Below are 16,719 nucleotides of genomic sequence, written 5' to 3' on the forward strand. Positions count from 1 at the left end.
CAAAATTCACCCAAGGAGAAAAGATGGATCAGTCTCTCTGCAACCACTTACTGTTGCTGCCCAATTCTCATCACCACCCATCACAGATATCTGCATAACTTTGGGGGCTGCCTATACTCAGTGATTTGCTTTCTGGGTTTACTATTCAGACTTGGCAATAAAAATAGTCAATAGAAATATTGACTTCGAATGGAATACACGGACACTTTGATCTAGGACACCTACACCTTGGCACAGACTGTTTTATTGAGAAGTATTTAGGTAATTAAGAATTCTATAGGCAAGGGACATCTGTGACAGGGAGCACCCACATGACAAAATTTCATAGATCCTACCACCGCACTGAAAGCCATCACATTGTCATATCAAGGGTCATGAGTGTAAGTTTTCCTGGTATCAAAAGGTTACCGGAAAGACTGGATGAATTCACTTTGGATTTCCTGTACTGTTTAATAATCTCATTTGGTATCACTACAATGGTGAATTCCTTGCTAGGGATGCCATAACAAAGTGCTACACGTTGCATGTCTTAGACAAAAGAAACATACTGTTTTCAGAGTTTAAGCTGGTAGTCTAAAATGAAGTTGTTGGCAGGATTGATTCCTTCTGAGTGTTATGGAGTAAGGGGCTGTTCTAGGCCTCTCCTCTTGGCTTGTCAGTTGCTGTCTTCTCCCTATGTCTCTTCATATCATCCTCCCTCTACGTGTCTCCTTCTCTCTGTCTAAATGTCCCATTTTTATCAGGATAGCAGTTCTTTTGGATTAGGGGCCACCCAAATGGCCTGGGTTTAACTTAACTCTATAAAGATCCCATTTCCAAAACAGAATCACCTTCTGAGGTGCTGGAGATTATGATTCTAACATATTTTTTGTTGAGTATAGGGGACATAATTCAGTTAGAACAAAGAATATGAAGTGATTTAAATGGATAGCCTCCCCTATACTCACGTAGTTTATAATTACTGTGATCGAAATGGATACTACTTTTGAGTCTGATGGGTCAGTCATTTATCTCATCCCCAAATTGGGGATTGAATGTGTGTTAAAATGTACAGATAGACTGAGAAGTATTTTCCTGATTGGCAGTCATAAAAATAGAAATATATATATATATAAAATCAGTAATGTTATTTGACCTTGTGTACCAGGTGTTTTACTGCATAATATTCTAGGGTAATAGTTGAGACCTTCTGCCAATAGAAGGGTAGAGGATATTCTCAGTTAGGATTATTTCTCTACCCTTTTACTGAAAAGCTTTGCTACTGTATGATTCTGATGTTACAACTACTATTTCTAGGGCTGGGTCTCTATCTCTGTCTATATACTGAAGGAATAGAGTCTAGAGCCTTTAACAGCAGAAATATATATGTATAGAGAGGTTAAAATATAGCCAGGAACCTGTACTATTTTTACTTCTTGTGTTACCCTGATTGTCTGATATTTTAATAAAGATAGAGTTAGAAACTAAATTTGAACTAGAAATTATACTAAACTCAGGGTGCCTGGGTGGCACAGTGGGTTAAACCTTTGCCTTCAGCTCAGGTCATGATCTCAGGGTCCTGGGATCGAGCCCCGCATCGGGCTCTCTGCTCAGCGGGGAGCCTGCTTCCCCCTCTCTCTCTGCCTGGCTCTCTGCCTACTTGTGCTCTCTGTCAAATAAATAAATAAAACCTTAAAAAAAAGAATCACTGCTCAATATACTGATTGTAACATCTCATATGGGTACAAATATGTACATAATGACATAAATATGTATATTTATGTATATATAAAAATATAACTATTTTCTCATTGATGGAAGCATGAGAGTCAAAGTTGTTCTTCTGTTTACCCTTCTTGTGCCATAAATGTGTGATTATTTTTACCCCACCTGATCTGAAAAATGATTTGAGATAACCTATACAATTAAATCAGTCCAACAGTGTAAAGGTAATCCAAAAACTTGTAATAAAGGAAAAGGTCAGTAAAATAATATAAATTCAATAGTATGTTTACTATGTAAAATATGGTAACACATTACATTACATTACATTACATTACATTACATTACATTACAGAAAAATCTAATCCAAATATTCAAGGATGATTTATCCTTTGAGTATCAGGCAATGTGTCACTGTGCTAAAAAAAAAATATGTATCTTGGTAGATGTCATAACATTTTAAAAAAGATTTTATTTGAGAGAGAGAAAGAAAGCACAAGTGAGGAGAGGGGCAGAGGAGAAGGAGAAGCAGACTCCTTGAGCAGGCAGCCCTACATGGGGCTCCATCCCAAGACTCCCAAATCATGACCTGAGCCAAAGGCAGATAGATACTTAACCTACCAAGGCACCCATAGGCCCCATAACAACATTTTATAAAGTTCAGCATTTTCAATGATTACAAAATTTTAAAACACTAGGCATAAAAGGGAACTTTTTTTTTTTAGCACAACAAAAACTGCATATTTAAAGACATCATATATGCAATGAACAAATTTTAAGACATCCCATCCCTTGCCAGTTGCTCTTCTGTTGAACTTATTTCTCTGACTTTTCAGGAATTCCACATTTGGAGCTCTCTAGTTTACTTTTCAACCTTGGAACTCAGAACTTGTTAATACCATTCAATTAATAATATTTCCTGTTTTGGCCCTGTCTGTCACCTTTGGAGGCTAGAAGATATATACTTCCTAAGGAGATAATTGGCCATTCAATAAAACCTCCAATTTGCTAATAGGTTAGCTAGAAATTTATGAAAACCTGTACAATTTTAATTGATATGAGCCATTCCTTCTTTACAAACTATTTTCCTGGTTTATTTCTCAATTTGTATATGCATTTTATATTCTTGTTTTTGTAAGAATATGAGTATATAGTATACATGTATGTGCACATATTATGTAAACAGAGAAATGTCATAAATTTATGATTCTCAAATGATGTTTATGAGTACATTGGTTTTGGTTTTATTTTTAGAACATTATTAGAAATATTAAGAATAGAGATTCTATTAGGCTATTTCTGACCTAGAGTGTTGATCTCTGATCAATAGATCAGACAGATCTCTATAAAATAATTTGGGGAAAGGAAGATACAAATGGAATAAAAAAAAAAAACAGAATTTGGAGTCCTGGAGATTACAAATAATAATGTAAGTTCTTAATATATTTCTTATTTAGGGGATTTAACCACACCCTAGCCTTCTGGTCCTTTGACAGAGCCTAAGTGAACTAAGAGGAGCAAAATACTCAATACCATTCCATTGGAGCCATATTGTCCCACCTAATAGTGTAAGTTTTTGACCCTCCATAAGATTGAACAAGTACAGACAGACATTTACTGTGCTTTTGTTTATTTGCTCATTCATCTAACAAATCTTTATTGTACATCTGATGTGTGCTAGGTACTGTATTCAATGAGGATATAGCAGCAAAGAAATACAGTTCCTGCCCTCCTAAACTTGATATTCTAGTGTAGAAGAGAGATGGCAAGTAAGTAAACAAACAAAGGCACTACGTAATTTTATGTGTTAAAATTTTCCATGAGGAAAATCAATTAGGTTAAAGACAGTAATGCATGAAATGAATTATCATAAAGTTTTTGCCTTTGTAAGTAAACTGTGTTCATAATGTTTGGTATGCCTACTATGGAAATGGAGGTACATAAAAGTGAAATTCCACATGGACAGTACAAATATAAAGCAATTAAGAAAAAATAAAACCCTGAAATGAATAAGTTATTGAGTTATATTGGGTTAACTATGTGATTTTGCTGTTTAGATATATTGTGATATGGTGTTGAAGTGAAGTTACTGTGTTTGCATTGGAAACAAGTTCTACAGTGCTTTCAAAGGCCAGGTCCTCAGACCCCATGATAGACAGCAACATTGAAATATAAGAAGAGATCATGCTTAAGTCGAGCACATTGGCAAAGTGACAAAAATCGAAGTTCTCCTATTCCTCAGCATACACAGAGGCAAAATTTTAATGAGTCACACGTATGAAATTACCAGTAAGAACTTGCCAATGATGAGATTCATTAAAAAGTTTTGTTTTTGTTCTAGAGATTTAGAAAGGTCTGCAGATAATAAACAGGATGTCTGCTCTTTGACTGTATTGATTAAAATTTCTTAATTAGTATCTTTTCAAGGTGTAAAGGGAAAAATGAATGAAACAAAACAATTAAAAGACCACAATGAACACATTATTGGATAACTAATTTATTTCAGGTACTAGGTAAAGCACTTTTGTATAGATTATCTCAATGCAAAGAGGAGAAAAAAAGAAAATAATGACCTACGAGGCAGTGGATTTTAGAGACTCTAAACCTTCCTCCCATTTATCATTAATAAGGGGTTAAATGAAGGCAAACTCTGGATGTTTGTAAGCAATGTTGATTTCTGTAAGTGTGTCCTATTGGGAGAATGGGGCCATAGGGTCTAATTCTTAGTCCCAAGGATTGTGGTTGCTTTGAAGTTCTCACAAACTTTTTCTTTTGACTGAATCATCTATTTTACTGCATAAAAACTGATTTTTATCTTGAAAAACCTGAGGCTAAAAAAAAGGATGACTGTCAGAATCAATTGAAAGGGTGGGGAACAGAAACATTCAGTAAATTTTGCTGTTCATTGGGACATAAGCATAAAACCCCCCTAACACAGACCATGGAGATTAGATCAGATCTGGCTATGATGTGCTGAATTTTGGTGCAGAAATGAAGGGTAAAATATTTGTCCCCATGGGGACAGATCCATGACTGCATTTTTCAAAATGTCAAGGTTATATTTGAAAAGTAGTTGCAATTTTCTCCCATTTCCTAAAGATAATTCTCCACTTGTACTTCACACATAAAAATCCATGACTTAATGAAAATTTTCTTCACAGTATTACGATAATAATTCCAACCAAACATGGCTTAGAGTAGAGTGTATTTTTTCCTTAATCTCCAGATTCCAGCGAATAAAAACATAGTATTGTTGGTGACCTAGTAATATTTTGTCTTTTCAACCACTTCAGTTTTGTAGGAGGTCATAGTTTGTTTCAGAAACTTTGTCAAATAAGCTATCTCTTTTTGGAAGTATTAATCTATAAAAGAAGAAAACATATTCCTATTTGTTCAGGATATTTCTATATAAAACAGTCTACCTCAGATAAATTGAATCTTACTGGATAAAAAAAAATGTACATTTGTGTATATTTGGTATGCTTTACCAAGTTCTGATTTTATATGCAATAGCAGTATAGCTAAACATTGCAGTATACTTTGACAACTATTAAACCATCAAAGTTTATTGTGGTATAAATGTTAAAAATGCTAGAGGCTATTTGGAGGTAGATATTAGATACTAATGTTTAATGAGATGGAATAAATGGAAAATGCAAAATAAAATTCTCAAATAATTTTAAGGAAAATTAATTTCAATTTATTAGAAATCGTAATATAAGAATTATTTTTAAAAGTCCATGTAAGAAAATTTTGGAGGATGGTCAGTTGTAGAAAATCAATAACTAGAAGCATTAATTAAAAATTCTGTCACCATGCTAGGAAGTGAGAGGACATATGCACAAGATTTTAAAGATTTAAGTCATTTTGCAGATGTCAACAGGTAATTTGCCTTTTTATTGGACAATTATTTTTAGTCCATAAACCACTGATACAGAAAAATAGTACCAAAATTATGGCCTCTCTGCAGAAATTAAACTATATCTTTGTAAGAAATACTCAAACATGAAACATCATTTGGATTCAACTAAATATTATAAATATTATAATATTTATAAATATATAAATATTATAACTATCATTTAAATATTATAAATATTATTTAAATATTATAATATTATAAATATTATAATGTCTGTATGTTAAAATCAGACATTTTCACATGGATCATCTTTTTTTTTTTTTCAAGATTTCATTTGTTTATTTGAGAGGGAAAGAGAGGGAGAGAGTGTGGGCACGCAAGTGGGGTGGAACAGGGGTAGGGGCAGAGGGAGAAGGACAAGTCAATTCCCCACTGAGCAGGGATCCAAATTCTGGGCTTGGTCCCAGGACCCTGAAATCCCACCTGAGCTGAATGCAACCACTTTAACAGAGTGACCCACCCAGGCACCTCTTCATGTGGATTGTCTTAGGTCATCTTCACAAGGACCTTGTGGAGCAATTATTTCAATTTTAAAGATAAGCAGATTAGACTTAGAGAGTTAGAGAGTCTAAGGAACTTGTTCAGAATCTCAGCTACTTGATGGTCAATGTGAACCTTAACTGAGCTCTTCTACCCCCAAATATAGTGCTTTTCCCACTACCTACACCAACTGAAGTAATTAATAGCCTCATTTGGACATCTCAATAAATAGCTTATCTCTTCAGTAAATATCTACAAGATTTCTACTATTTCTGACATCTCTGCGTTACCTCGTGGAGATTGAAGAGTTACCTTGACTGATCTCAAGTAAATTTTGTTCTTCTGTATGTTGTTTAATATGTTGTCTTTCTCTGGCAGCTTTCAAAACTTTCAAATGAAGCATAAATTTGACTGTATGTGTGTAGATGTTATTCTCCTTGCATTTACTATGTTTATGTTCTAATGAGCTTGAATTTGTACATTTATGATTTTCACCAAATTTGAGAAACAAGCCACATTTCTTCATCCATTTATTCTGTCCCTTTATTTTTTTTTTCCTCTCCTGGTACAATCACTGCATATATGTTAGGCCATCTTCAATTGTTGCACTTTTTCTGAGTCTGTTCATTTTTTGCATTTAATTCTCTCATCTAATTTATTATTTATCTGTCTTAAAGTTCATTTACTTTATCTTCACTATGTTGTTAATCCCGTCAGGTGAAATTTTTATTTCAGATTGTATTTTCCACTCTTTAAATTCTTTTTTATTCTTATAGCTTCTATTCTTTTGCTGAGATTTGTCTTTTTATTCATCATCAATGTATTTCCATATCCATGAAGATAGTTATAGTAGCTTGTTTAAAATCTGTTCTGATGCCAACATCTTGATCCATCTCTACTTTTGTCTTTGCTGATTGTTTTTTTCTTTGAGTGTGGCATCTTTCCATTTCATTGGAATTTGTCTAATTTGGATTTGTGTTCTGGGTATGAATTATACACTGTAGAGATTCTGGATTAGGTTATATTCTTTCAAAGAATGTTGTTGTTGTTATTGTTGAGTGTGCAGTTTGACAGAACTCAAACTACATTTTTTTTTCCATGTGGCGCATGGCAAGTTCGCCAAATATTTAGGCATAATGTGATGTTTCTACCTTATCTCTCTTTTTAGAAATCCTCCCCTCACTCTACTCTGCACCCTCTTAATTTTTCAGCTGTGTAGTTGTCCCAGACTCTGCTCTTCTTGGTTCATCAGTCTATTAAAAAAGTTTTATCACATCCACATTGTAGTTGCACAACATTACACTAATATTGGTGCTGTCTGTCCTCAGGTTCTGAGTGGTGAAACTAGGACGCTTGCCTAGGATTTTTCTCTTCTAGCAAGTGTTGACTTACCTGTAACATATGTCTGCTTTGCACAGTCTTCAGTGACCTTAGATAATTGCTTTTCTTTACACATTACACTGTAGTTTATGGAATCATATAACATCTGGTGTTTGTACCTGGCTTCTTTTGCTTAGCATAATGCTTTAAAATTAATTTGCAATGTTGTATATATAAGAGATTATTCCCTTATGTTCATACTCTTTTACTATTGAGTAGTATTTTGTTGTGTGAATATGGCACAATGTGTTAATCCATTAACTAATGAACACTTGGGTTGTTTTTAGTTTGGACTATTCTGAATAAAGTTCTTTAAAAATTCAAATAGAAGATGTTGGATGGAAATATAGTTTTGTTTTTTTTTTTTTTTTTTTTGGAAATACTTGGTCATGTGTAGGTGTTACATATAACTTAAAGTATAAATTTTTTTTTCAAAGGCAATGACATTATTTTATATTCCCATCAATAATGTCTGTGATTTCCTGTAGATCCACATTTTCACTTGGTATTATCAGTCTTTAAAACAGTAATCATTCTAGGGGTGCCTGGGTGGCTATATCCTCAGAACCTATTCATCTTTTACCTGGAAGTTTGTACCCTTTGACCAACATCTCTCCATATTCCTCAGCACCTAACTCTTTGCAACCACCATTCTACTCTCTAGGTAGAAAGCCTTTTTCAGATTCCAAATATAAGAGATAACACATGATATTTTTCTTTTCTGACTAATTTCACTTGGCATGATGCCCTCAGTTTCCACCCGTGTTGTTACAAAAGGAAGGACAGGAAAATACCAGGGACTGACACTGACAGAGTCACCACGATCTGGAGCAATGCTGATCAATGTTTCTGGGGGAAGACAATATAGCACTGCCTCTTGAAGTTTTCTGGCATCAAAGCAACACATGTTGCTCTGCTCTTATTTTATTGGCCAAAACAAATCACATGTCCCGACCTATCTTCAAAGCACATTCTTACCATGAATCTGGAAGGTTATTGGTTATTAGTCTTCATGTCAACCATCACTCATTAAAAATAACATTAGATAAGGATTCTAATTCAAAATGTGTAGCCTGCATAATCATTTTAGTCTTGTGGTTTTAAAGTCAAAGGTCAAAGATTATGCATAATATTGGAATATTTAAGAGAACTTGATGTCCATCATGTCTATAAGTTTAATTTATTATGTATAGAAGAGTTAAATATATGAAAGATTTTAAATATTTTTGTAAATTGGACATTTAATTATCCAAATAGATATAGATGCAATTAAAAATATTTAAAGAGGGCGCCTGGGTGGCTCAGTGGGTGGGGCCACTGTCGTGATCTCAGGGTCCTGGGATCGAGTCCCGTGTCAGGCTCTCGGGACTCGGCAGGGGGCCTGCTTCCCTTCCTCTCTCTCTGCCTGCCTCTCTGCCTACTTGTGATCTCTCTCTGTCAAATAAATAAATAAAATCTTTAAAAAATAGATTTAAAGAAATCTAAACTAACTTTTAAAAATTTTTAAAAGATTTTATATATTTATTTGAGAGGGAAAGAGACAGTGTGTGTGCGTGCATGTTCCTGAGAGCAAGGGGGAGGGGCAGAGGCAAAGGGAGAGGTACAGGCAGACATGCTGGGTGAAGTGCCCACCTTGGGGCTTTTTCACAGCCCTGAGATCACCACCTGAGCCAAAACCAGAGTCAGATGCTTAACTGACTGAGCCACTCAGGTGCCCTAAGCTAACTTTTTAATGTGTTTATAAAGTAATCTCAGTCTCCTTAGAAGTGATTGTTAATATTTTTTGAGTTATAAATGGAGTAATAAATTTTGCCTGTTGAACTTAAAAATATAAGAATGAATTAAGTTTATGAATTTATTACTCAAATAAATAAATATTAATTTTTAAAACCAAAGTAAACTTGAACAAATGCTATCCTTTTTGGGCATTAAATTCTCACATTTAATACTAGTCAATGCTATTATAATCTCAAGGTCCCCTTTATTTTCCTTTCTGAGCGCAAAAGCCTGTGAAATGAATACTCTTAGAGATTTAGTATGAAGGACATACTAAAAATATATATTATAACAGAGGAAGACCTGAAGATGCAGTTGGCTAAGTTTCTAACAGAATGATTATCTTTTTTTTTTTTTTAGCTTACATTAAAAAAAAAAAACAACAAAATTTTAGAAGGAAAAAATAGCATGTTTTCGAGACTCTTTAACATTCCTTTTTTACAAGAATAACCAGTACAGGTTAAGTTGACGGGATTTAGAGTAAGTAAAGTACTTACTGGAATTGGATGAGGGTACAAAGAGAAGAAAAATATTATATTTGATGAAACCCACTGTGCACACTTCCTTTAAGTTTGGGCCTATGCAGTGATTTACCTCTGATGAGTAAGAGCAAGTAAGATACTCAAAAACATATGAGACAATTTATGTAATATGTGTGTATTTATAAATATACTTATTTATAAGTATAAATAAAGTATAAAGTATATATATATATACATATATATATATATATATAAATATAGCTATTTATAAATAAATATAAATAAATTTATTTATGGCTTCATTTGTACCACAAGAGAAATTGTAAAGACTCTGCAAAGACCACAAATCTTTTGCATCTAAGAAAAAAATGTCTATTCCATATGGCTTAGGAATATGTGTAAAGCTTCCATATGGGACAAAGATTTTCTGGTACCCAAATAAAGAATCAGGCATCAAAGAACCTACTGAAAAGTTTGGCAAATATTGACAATTGTCACAAAACTTTGAATTCCAATTTGAAAGTCTACATATTCTATTTTGCAATATTCTCTGTCATTTTATATTATAGCTGTTCAGAACTTTCTTCCAAAGCCATGGGATTTAATATATGATTATACCGTATAAACAATGCATACATGTATATGGATGTATATATTAGCATTCATTTCAGTTTGCTTGCAGTTTACATATCCTACTAGGTACCCAAGTGACTGGTTATTGCTCTCACAGTGAAACTAAAGATATGCTAACTCTCTTGAAGCAAAGTCCAAAACTTTAGAATAATGCTTATATATATAACTTATATGGGTTATTTCTCCCAGAGTGTTCATTTTAAATTAACTCCACATTGAAATAAGTGATCATGCTAATAGCTGACAGGGCTAGGTTAGGCTGACTTGTCTTCATGTCATTGACAGTAACAAGAAAAAAAAAAAAAGAAAGAAAAGGAGATAAGAAAATGAAGGACAAAAAGAAAATTAACCTAATCAACTAAAGTTGCATTAAAATTGGGTTATCACATAAAGTTGAAGGAGGTTATTCTTTCTTATGGGGGGTGTGATGGGTACTCAAGGTCTGCATATTGCCACAGATCCTGTTTTATCTGTATGTGGCACTGCACAAATCCTAGACTGTGGCCCACAGGCCAGATTTAGCCTATGGCAGTGTTTCATTTGGCTTGAACAATATTTTACAAAAAAATTTGAGGGGCGCCTGGGTGGCTCAGTGGGTTAAAGCCTCTGCCTTCGGCTCAGGTCATGATCTCAGGGTCCTAGTGATGAGGGAACACGAGGCTGGCTGAAGACAAAGCAAGATCTGGCACCTTGTACCCCCCCTCCATCCACTCCCCCTCAGTCCTATGTGTAGCTAGCATCCCTCAGTCAGCCATGACTGCCACGAACAATAAGCAAATCGTTAATTTGCAGAGCTCACAATCCTGCTAGACCCGAGTCTCCCTTGGTTTACAAATGTCCTAAATCTCACTAACAAAGACGATTGAAAGCAGGATTGTGACATCCCACCAAAATTCTCCCAACTATCTTAATGTTAATGGCTGGTCTAAAGACAACATTGATCCAGCAGCAAGGGCAAGGCCTTCCTAGGCCTGGGACCTCCTGGCACCTTGTAGGCCCTCTTTAGCATATGAAAACTCCATTGAAACCTCCCTTCCCCTCACCTTCCCCCAACCACAGGGTACATAACTTGCCATCCCTCACAACCCGAGGCAGCAGCTCTTTCTGCCCATGGGTCCTGTCCCCGTGCTTTAATAAACCACCATTTTGCACCACAGATGTCTCAAGAATTCTTTCTTGGTCATCGGCTCCGTACCTCAGCCCACCGAACTTCACCTAGGTTCTAGAACTTCATCACTAGGATCTCGTCCTGCATTGGGCTCTCTGCTTGGCGGGGAGCCTGTTTCCCTTCCCCTCTCTCTGCCTTCCTCTCTGCCTACTTGCACTCTCTGTCAAATAAATAAATAGAATCTTTACAAACAAATTTGAGCTAATATTTTAAATTAGAAGCTTTCACATAAAAATCCAGATTTCTGGCATCTCTCAAAAAATTAGGAGATCTGGGAATACTGGACTCACATTACCACACTGCAGTCTATGGCTGGCTGGCTGGCTATTTATTGCCCTCTTTCGACACACATATGTTCTCCGTGGTCCCCACCAATTCTTCCTGCTTTGCAACACTGAAGCTGGCCATTCTCTTGTTCTATTTCTCTTTTAGTAGAAAATATTTCTTTCTGCCAAAGTCTTTATCAAAAGTAAGTAAAAATATGGCAGTATGGTAAAAAACATGGATTTATAGCTTTACATTGGATTTCTCTTTGTGGATTCTCTTCTCCCTTTCTCTCTCATACATTGGGGGCCAATTTTTCTTCCCTATCTTCCTCTGAAATTGAAACAAAGACCTGAGAAACCGTTGATCAGTGTTAAATACTGGAAGGTTCTCCGAGGCATGTTTCCTGCTCTACTTTTTCTCCCAGAGACCTGATGAGATTGGGCTTGGGGAAAGTAGGGAAAAAAGGGAGGATGGAGAAACAAATAAGAGGGTGCAATTTCAGCTCTAAGCTTTGAGCTTACCCTCTGAAGTGCTGGGACTTGGACTCTAAATTTAGGCTGCCTTTGGTTTGTTCTCTTAGGCTCTGCCAGCAGAGGGCGCAAGAGGGAGCTGCATGGCTGGAGGAGGCTGAAGGGGCTTACTGCTGCTTGGTTACTGGGGACTTTCTGTTTCCTTGAAGTTCTTCAAGCATTGCCCTACCAAAACTCCTTCATCTTGGCAGTAGCAGTTCCTTTATGGCATTGCAGCTGAATGGGGTTGTAAGGACCCATTCAGCCAGAGCAGCCCCACCCTGGTTGAAATGCCGTTTTGTTGTAGAACTTAAATGGTCTCCCCACTGCCAGGGGAACTTACTTAAAAGCAAGTCTGGGAAACCAGCCCCAGGTAACAAAGTCCAAATACAAGGGTGGGTCAGGCCAGGTGGAGGTATTCAATTAGTGGGGGCGCATACTGTCTCCTAGCTGTTGGGCTGGCAGAAAGAAAGGGCTCCTTAAGATGGCGAAAGTCCCCACCACAAAACCTGAGCTCAGACAGGAGAACAAAGACCCAAGCAGGAATCTGAAAACCCTCCCACCCGGGGCTCCTGTGGACCAGTGGGACCCTGACAAGGGGGAATTTGAGACCCCCGCCCCAGGTTCCAGTGGACTAATGGGACCCTGACAAGCAGGTGAAATATCCAAATAAGGGAAACTTGCCAAAAGACCCCTGAACTCCCCTCGAGACCCCTTAAAAGCCCCCTTCTCCCTGCCTTGGGCGCGACTTCCGCCACTCTGCTTTCCAGAGTCGCGGAACCTCGCCCGAGGGTGCCCACGTCCTCCCGGCACAACTTTCCTGGTTCCCCTTCTCCTGAGCCCTGAAACTTTGCCGGGGAGTGCTTTTAATAAATCTTGCCTTGCACCCACTTTGCCTGGTGTTGTGTTTATCTCGCCGGAAAAACTTTATACTAGCTACCAAGGAGTATGGGCCCCGCCCTTTGAGCACCTTTTGGGTGCCAATTCTGTACTAGGTGATAGGCTGGTTCAAATGTCTACTAGGGTAAATTGTAATTCAAATGGTTACCTAGCATCACTCTGGAGTTTCCTGTGTGTGTTACAATCTCATTGGCCACCTGTGTGTGGCCAGGCCCTATCACACAGCCTTTGCTCTATAAAAATTAGTCTGGGAAGCAGGGAGGGGTCGTCCTCTCTGTAGGGGCGGCCCCAACCAGTCTGTTTGATGGTCGGTCTGATTCTTGATGCTTGGCGTGACTTCACTTTGTATCAGTCTCACTCCTTTAATCACGGAGCCATTATTGGGGTACCCAATTATGGGGGTCCCAACAGGGTCTTCAGTTTTTCCTTCACTTACCAAACCAGCTTCATTGTGTGATCCCTTCCCTTCACCCCCATTGCCTTCTTGATAGGTCTAACTTCCAGCTCATGGAGGCCTCGCCTCCAAGCTTCAAAGTTTAAATATTCTGGAGTCTTTCTTTTGTTTCCTCAGCTCTGAGGGAAGAAGCTGCTTCCTACAGTTGCTACTTTTCTGATGTGTTAGAATTCTCTTTTTTCTCTACTTAAAAAATCGATAGGGGCACCTGGGTGGCTCAGATGGTTGAATGTCTGACTCTTGGTTTTGGCTGAGGTGGTGATCTCGGGGCCTGGGATCGAGTCCCATGTTGGACTCTGTGCTCAGTGGGGAGTCTCCTTGAGATTTTCTCTCTCTCCCTTCTACGTTTCCCCCTTCTTGCTCTCTTTGTCCCTCTTTGTCTTCGAAATAAATCAATAAATCTTTTAAAAATATATATAATTAGTTAACAATTATTTATGTAACTTTTTCTCAGTTCAAATAACTCCTTCCTGACTGGATCCAGACTCACAGAGAGAGGTAGAGTTGACTCGTGTTGTGCGGCCCCAAATGCACAACTCCCCTTGATTATTTACATATAAGTTTAATTTAGTCAAAAAACTAAAATTAAAAACTTTTTCAGCTACATTAGTTACATTTTAAGAGCCCAGTAGTTAAACGGTGCTTACTGATCGCTCTATGGAACAGTGTGGATATAGAACATTTCCGTCACCACAGAAAGTTCTATTGGACAGTGCTGGGCTAAAGAAATGGGAGGTCTTTCAAGTGGGGAGGAAACATGAGGGGAAGACCTTTATTAGTGCCAGGAAATGGGGTGGAAGAGACTCTGGATGAGTTCTTCTCAAAAATGTTTGAAAAATATAGACAGATTATCTGATCATAATGCAATTAATCTAAAAATCAATACAAGGTAGAAAACCTTCATATATTTATGAATGACTGATACGATAATGAAATTATAATGAAACATTATTGGGGTTAATGTAGAGCATGAAATCAGCCATAATACCTGGCTTGCTAAAATATAACACAGAAACCCTGGGGCAGGATAGTTTTGAAGAATGGAGCAGGCCTTAGGAATGCCAAGGCCTGCATGACCACTCTGCCTTTGGAATACTGAGGGAAGTCACCTTTCCCAAAACTTTCTTTGCCCAAACAGCCACCCTGTGGTCTATGAGATGTATGCATTGTCCCTTAGGCTACATTTAGCAGAACTCCTAGAACGCGTAGATTAGCATATCCTATCTTTCTGGTAAACAGGTCCTCCTAGTTTCAGGAAGACTCTTTGTCACACATCACTTGCTTGAGAAACAGTGATAAGGATGTGTGATTATCCTGAAGGACCAATAAAAACGGGAGCAAAGAAGAGCAAAAGGTTTTTATCTCTGAGCGCAGGCCCCATGCCTGCACCCATGCCTTCTCCTCTCTTTCACAGCAATGTCTGGTGTAATCTTTCATCCATCTGTACAGGAATTGCTGGCCATTCCTGGAAAAATATTGTGTGTTTAAATTGGAGATTATAAGTAAAGTAGTATTTGCAGGGACATTTAGAGACTTAACTGAATATTTAGGAAAGAAGAAAACAGCAGGATTAATAAGTTAAACATCCATCTCCCAAGAATGAGAAACAGAGCTACAGTTGTCATAGTAGATACTAGAAATTAAAACAAAACAGAGGAGGAGTCAAGATGGCGGAGAAGTAGCAGGCTGAGACTACTTCAGCTAGCCGGAGATCAGCTAGATAGCTTATCTAGAGATTGCAAACACCTGAAAATCCATCGGCAGATCGAAGAGAAGAAGAACAGCAATTCTGGAAACAGAAAAACAACCACTTTCCGAAAGGTAGGACCGGCGGAGAAGTGAATCCAAAGCGACGGGAAGATAGACCCTGGAGGGAGGGGCCGGCTCCCGGCAAGCAGCGGAGCAACCGCGCACAAAATCAGGACTTTTAAAAGTCTGTTCCACTGAGGGACATCGCTCCAGAGGCTACCCTGGGCGAAGCCCACGCGGGGTCAGTGTGGCCTCAGGTCCCGCAGGGTCACAGAAGGATCGGAGGTGTCTGAGTGTCGCAGAGCTTGCAGGTATTGGAATGGGAAAACCGGGTACAGAGACAGAGCCGACAGTAAGCTCGCAGCTCGGGGTGACCTTGAACCGGTCGCAGGCTCAGTGAGCTCGGAGCGCGGCCGGAGGTCAGGCAGACGGGAGTAACTGCGCGCTGTTCTCTGAGGGCGCACTGAGGAGTGCGGCCCTGGGCTCTCGGCACCTCCAGGCCGGAGACCAGGAGGCCGCCATTTGTATTCCCCGTCCTCTGGAACTCTACGGAAAGCGCTCAGGAAACAAAAGCTCCTGAAAGCAAACCCAAGCGGATTACTCACCCCGGCCCCGGGAAAGGGCGGTGTAATTCCGCCTGGGGCAAAGACACTTGAGAATCACTACAACAGGCCCCTCCCCCAGAAGATCAACAAGAAATCCAGCCGAGACCAAGTTCACCTACCAAGGAGTGCGGTTTCAATACCAAGGAGAGCAGCAGAATTCCAGAGGAGGAGAAAGCCAAGCACGGAACTCATGGCTTTTTCCCTGTGATTTTTTTTTTTAGTCTTACAGTTAATTTAATTTTTTTCTTTTTCATATTTTGTTTTTTTTCTCCCCTTCGGGTAAAATTTTTTTTTAACTGTTACCTTTTTCTTTTTTAACGATTTTTTACTAGTTTATCTAATATATATATTTTTTCTTTTTATATTTTTCTTAGGTGTTTTCTTTTTTTTTTAATTCTTCTCTTTTTTTTTTCTTTTTTCTTTTTTTTTTCTTTCTTCCTTTTTGAACCTCTTTTTATCCCCTTTCTCCCCCCTCACGATTTTGGATCTCTTATAATTTGGTTAAAGCATATTTTCCTGGGGTTCTTGCCACCGTTTTAGTATTTTACTTGCCCCTTCATATACTCTTATCTGGACAAAATGACAAGACGGAAAAATTCAACACAAAAAAAAGAACAAGAGGCAGTACCGAAGGCTAGGGACCTAATCAATACAGACACTGGTAATATGTCAGATCTAGTGTTCAGAATGACA

Source organism: Mustela lutreola, chromosome 8, assembly GCF_030435805.1.
Source record: "Mustela lutreola isolate mMusLut2 chromosome 8, mMusLut2.pri, whole genome shotgun sequence".
In the NCBI taxonomy this organism is placed as follows: domain Eukaryota; kingdom Metazoa; phylum Chordata; class Mammalia; order Carnivora; family Mustelidae; genus Mustela; species Mustela lutreola.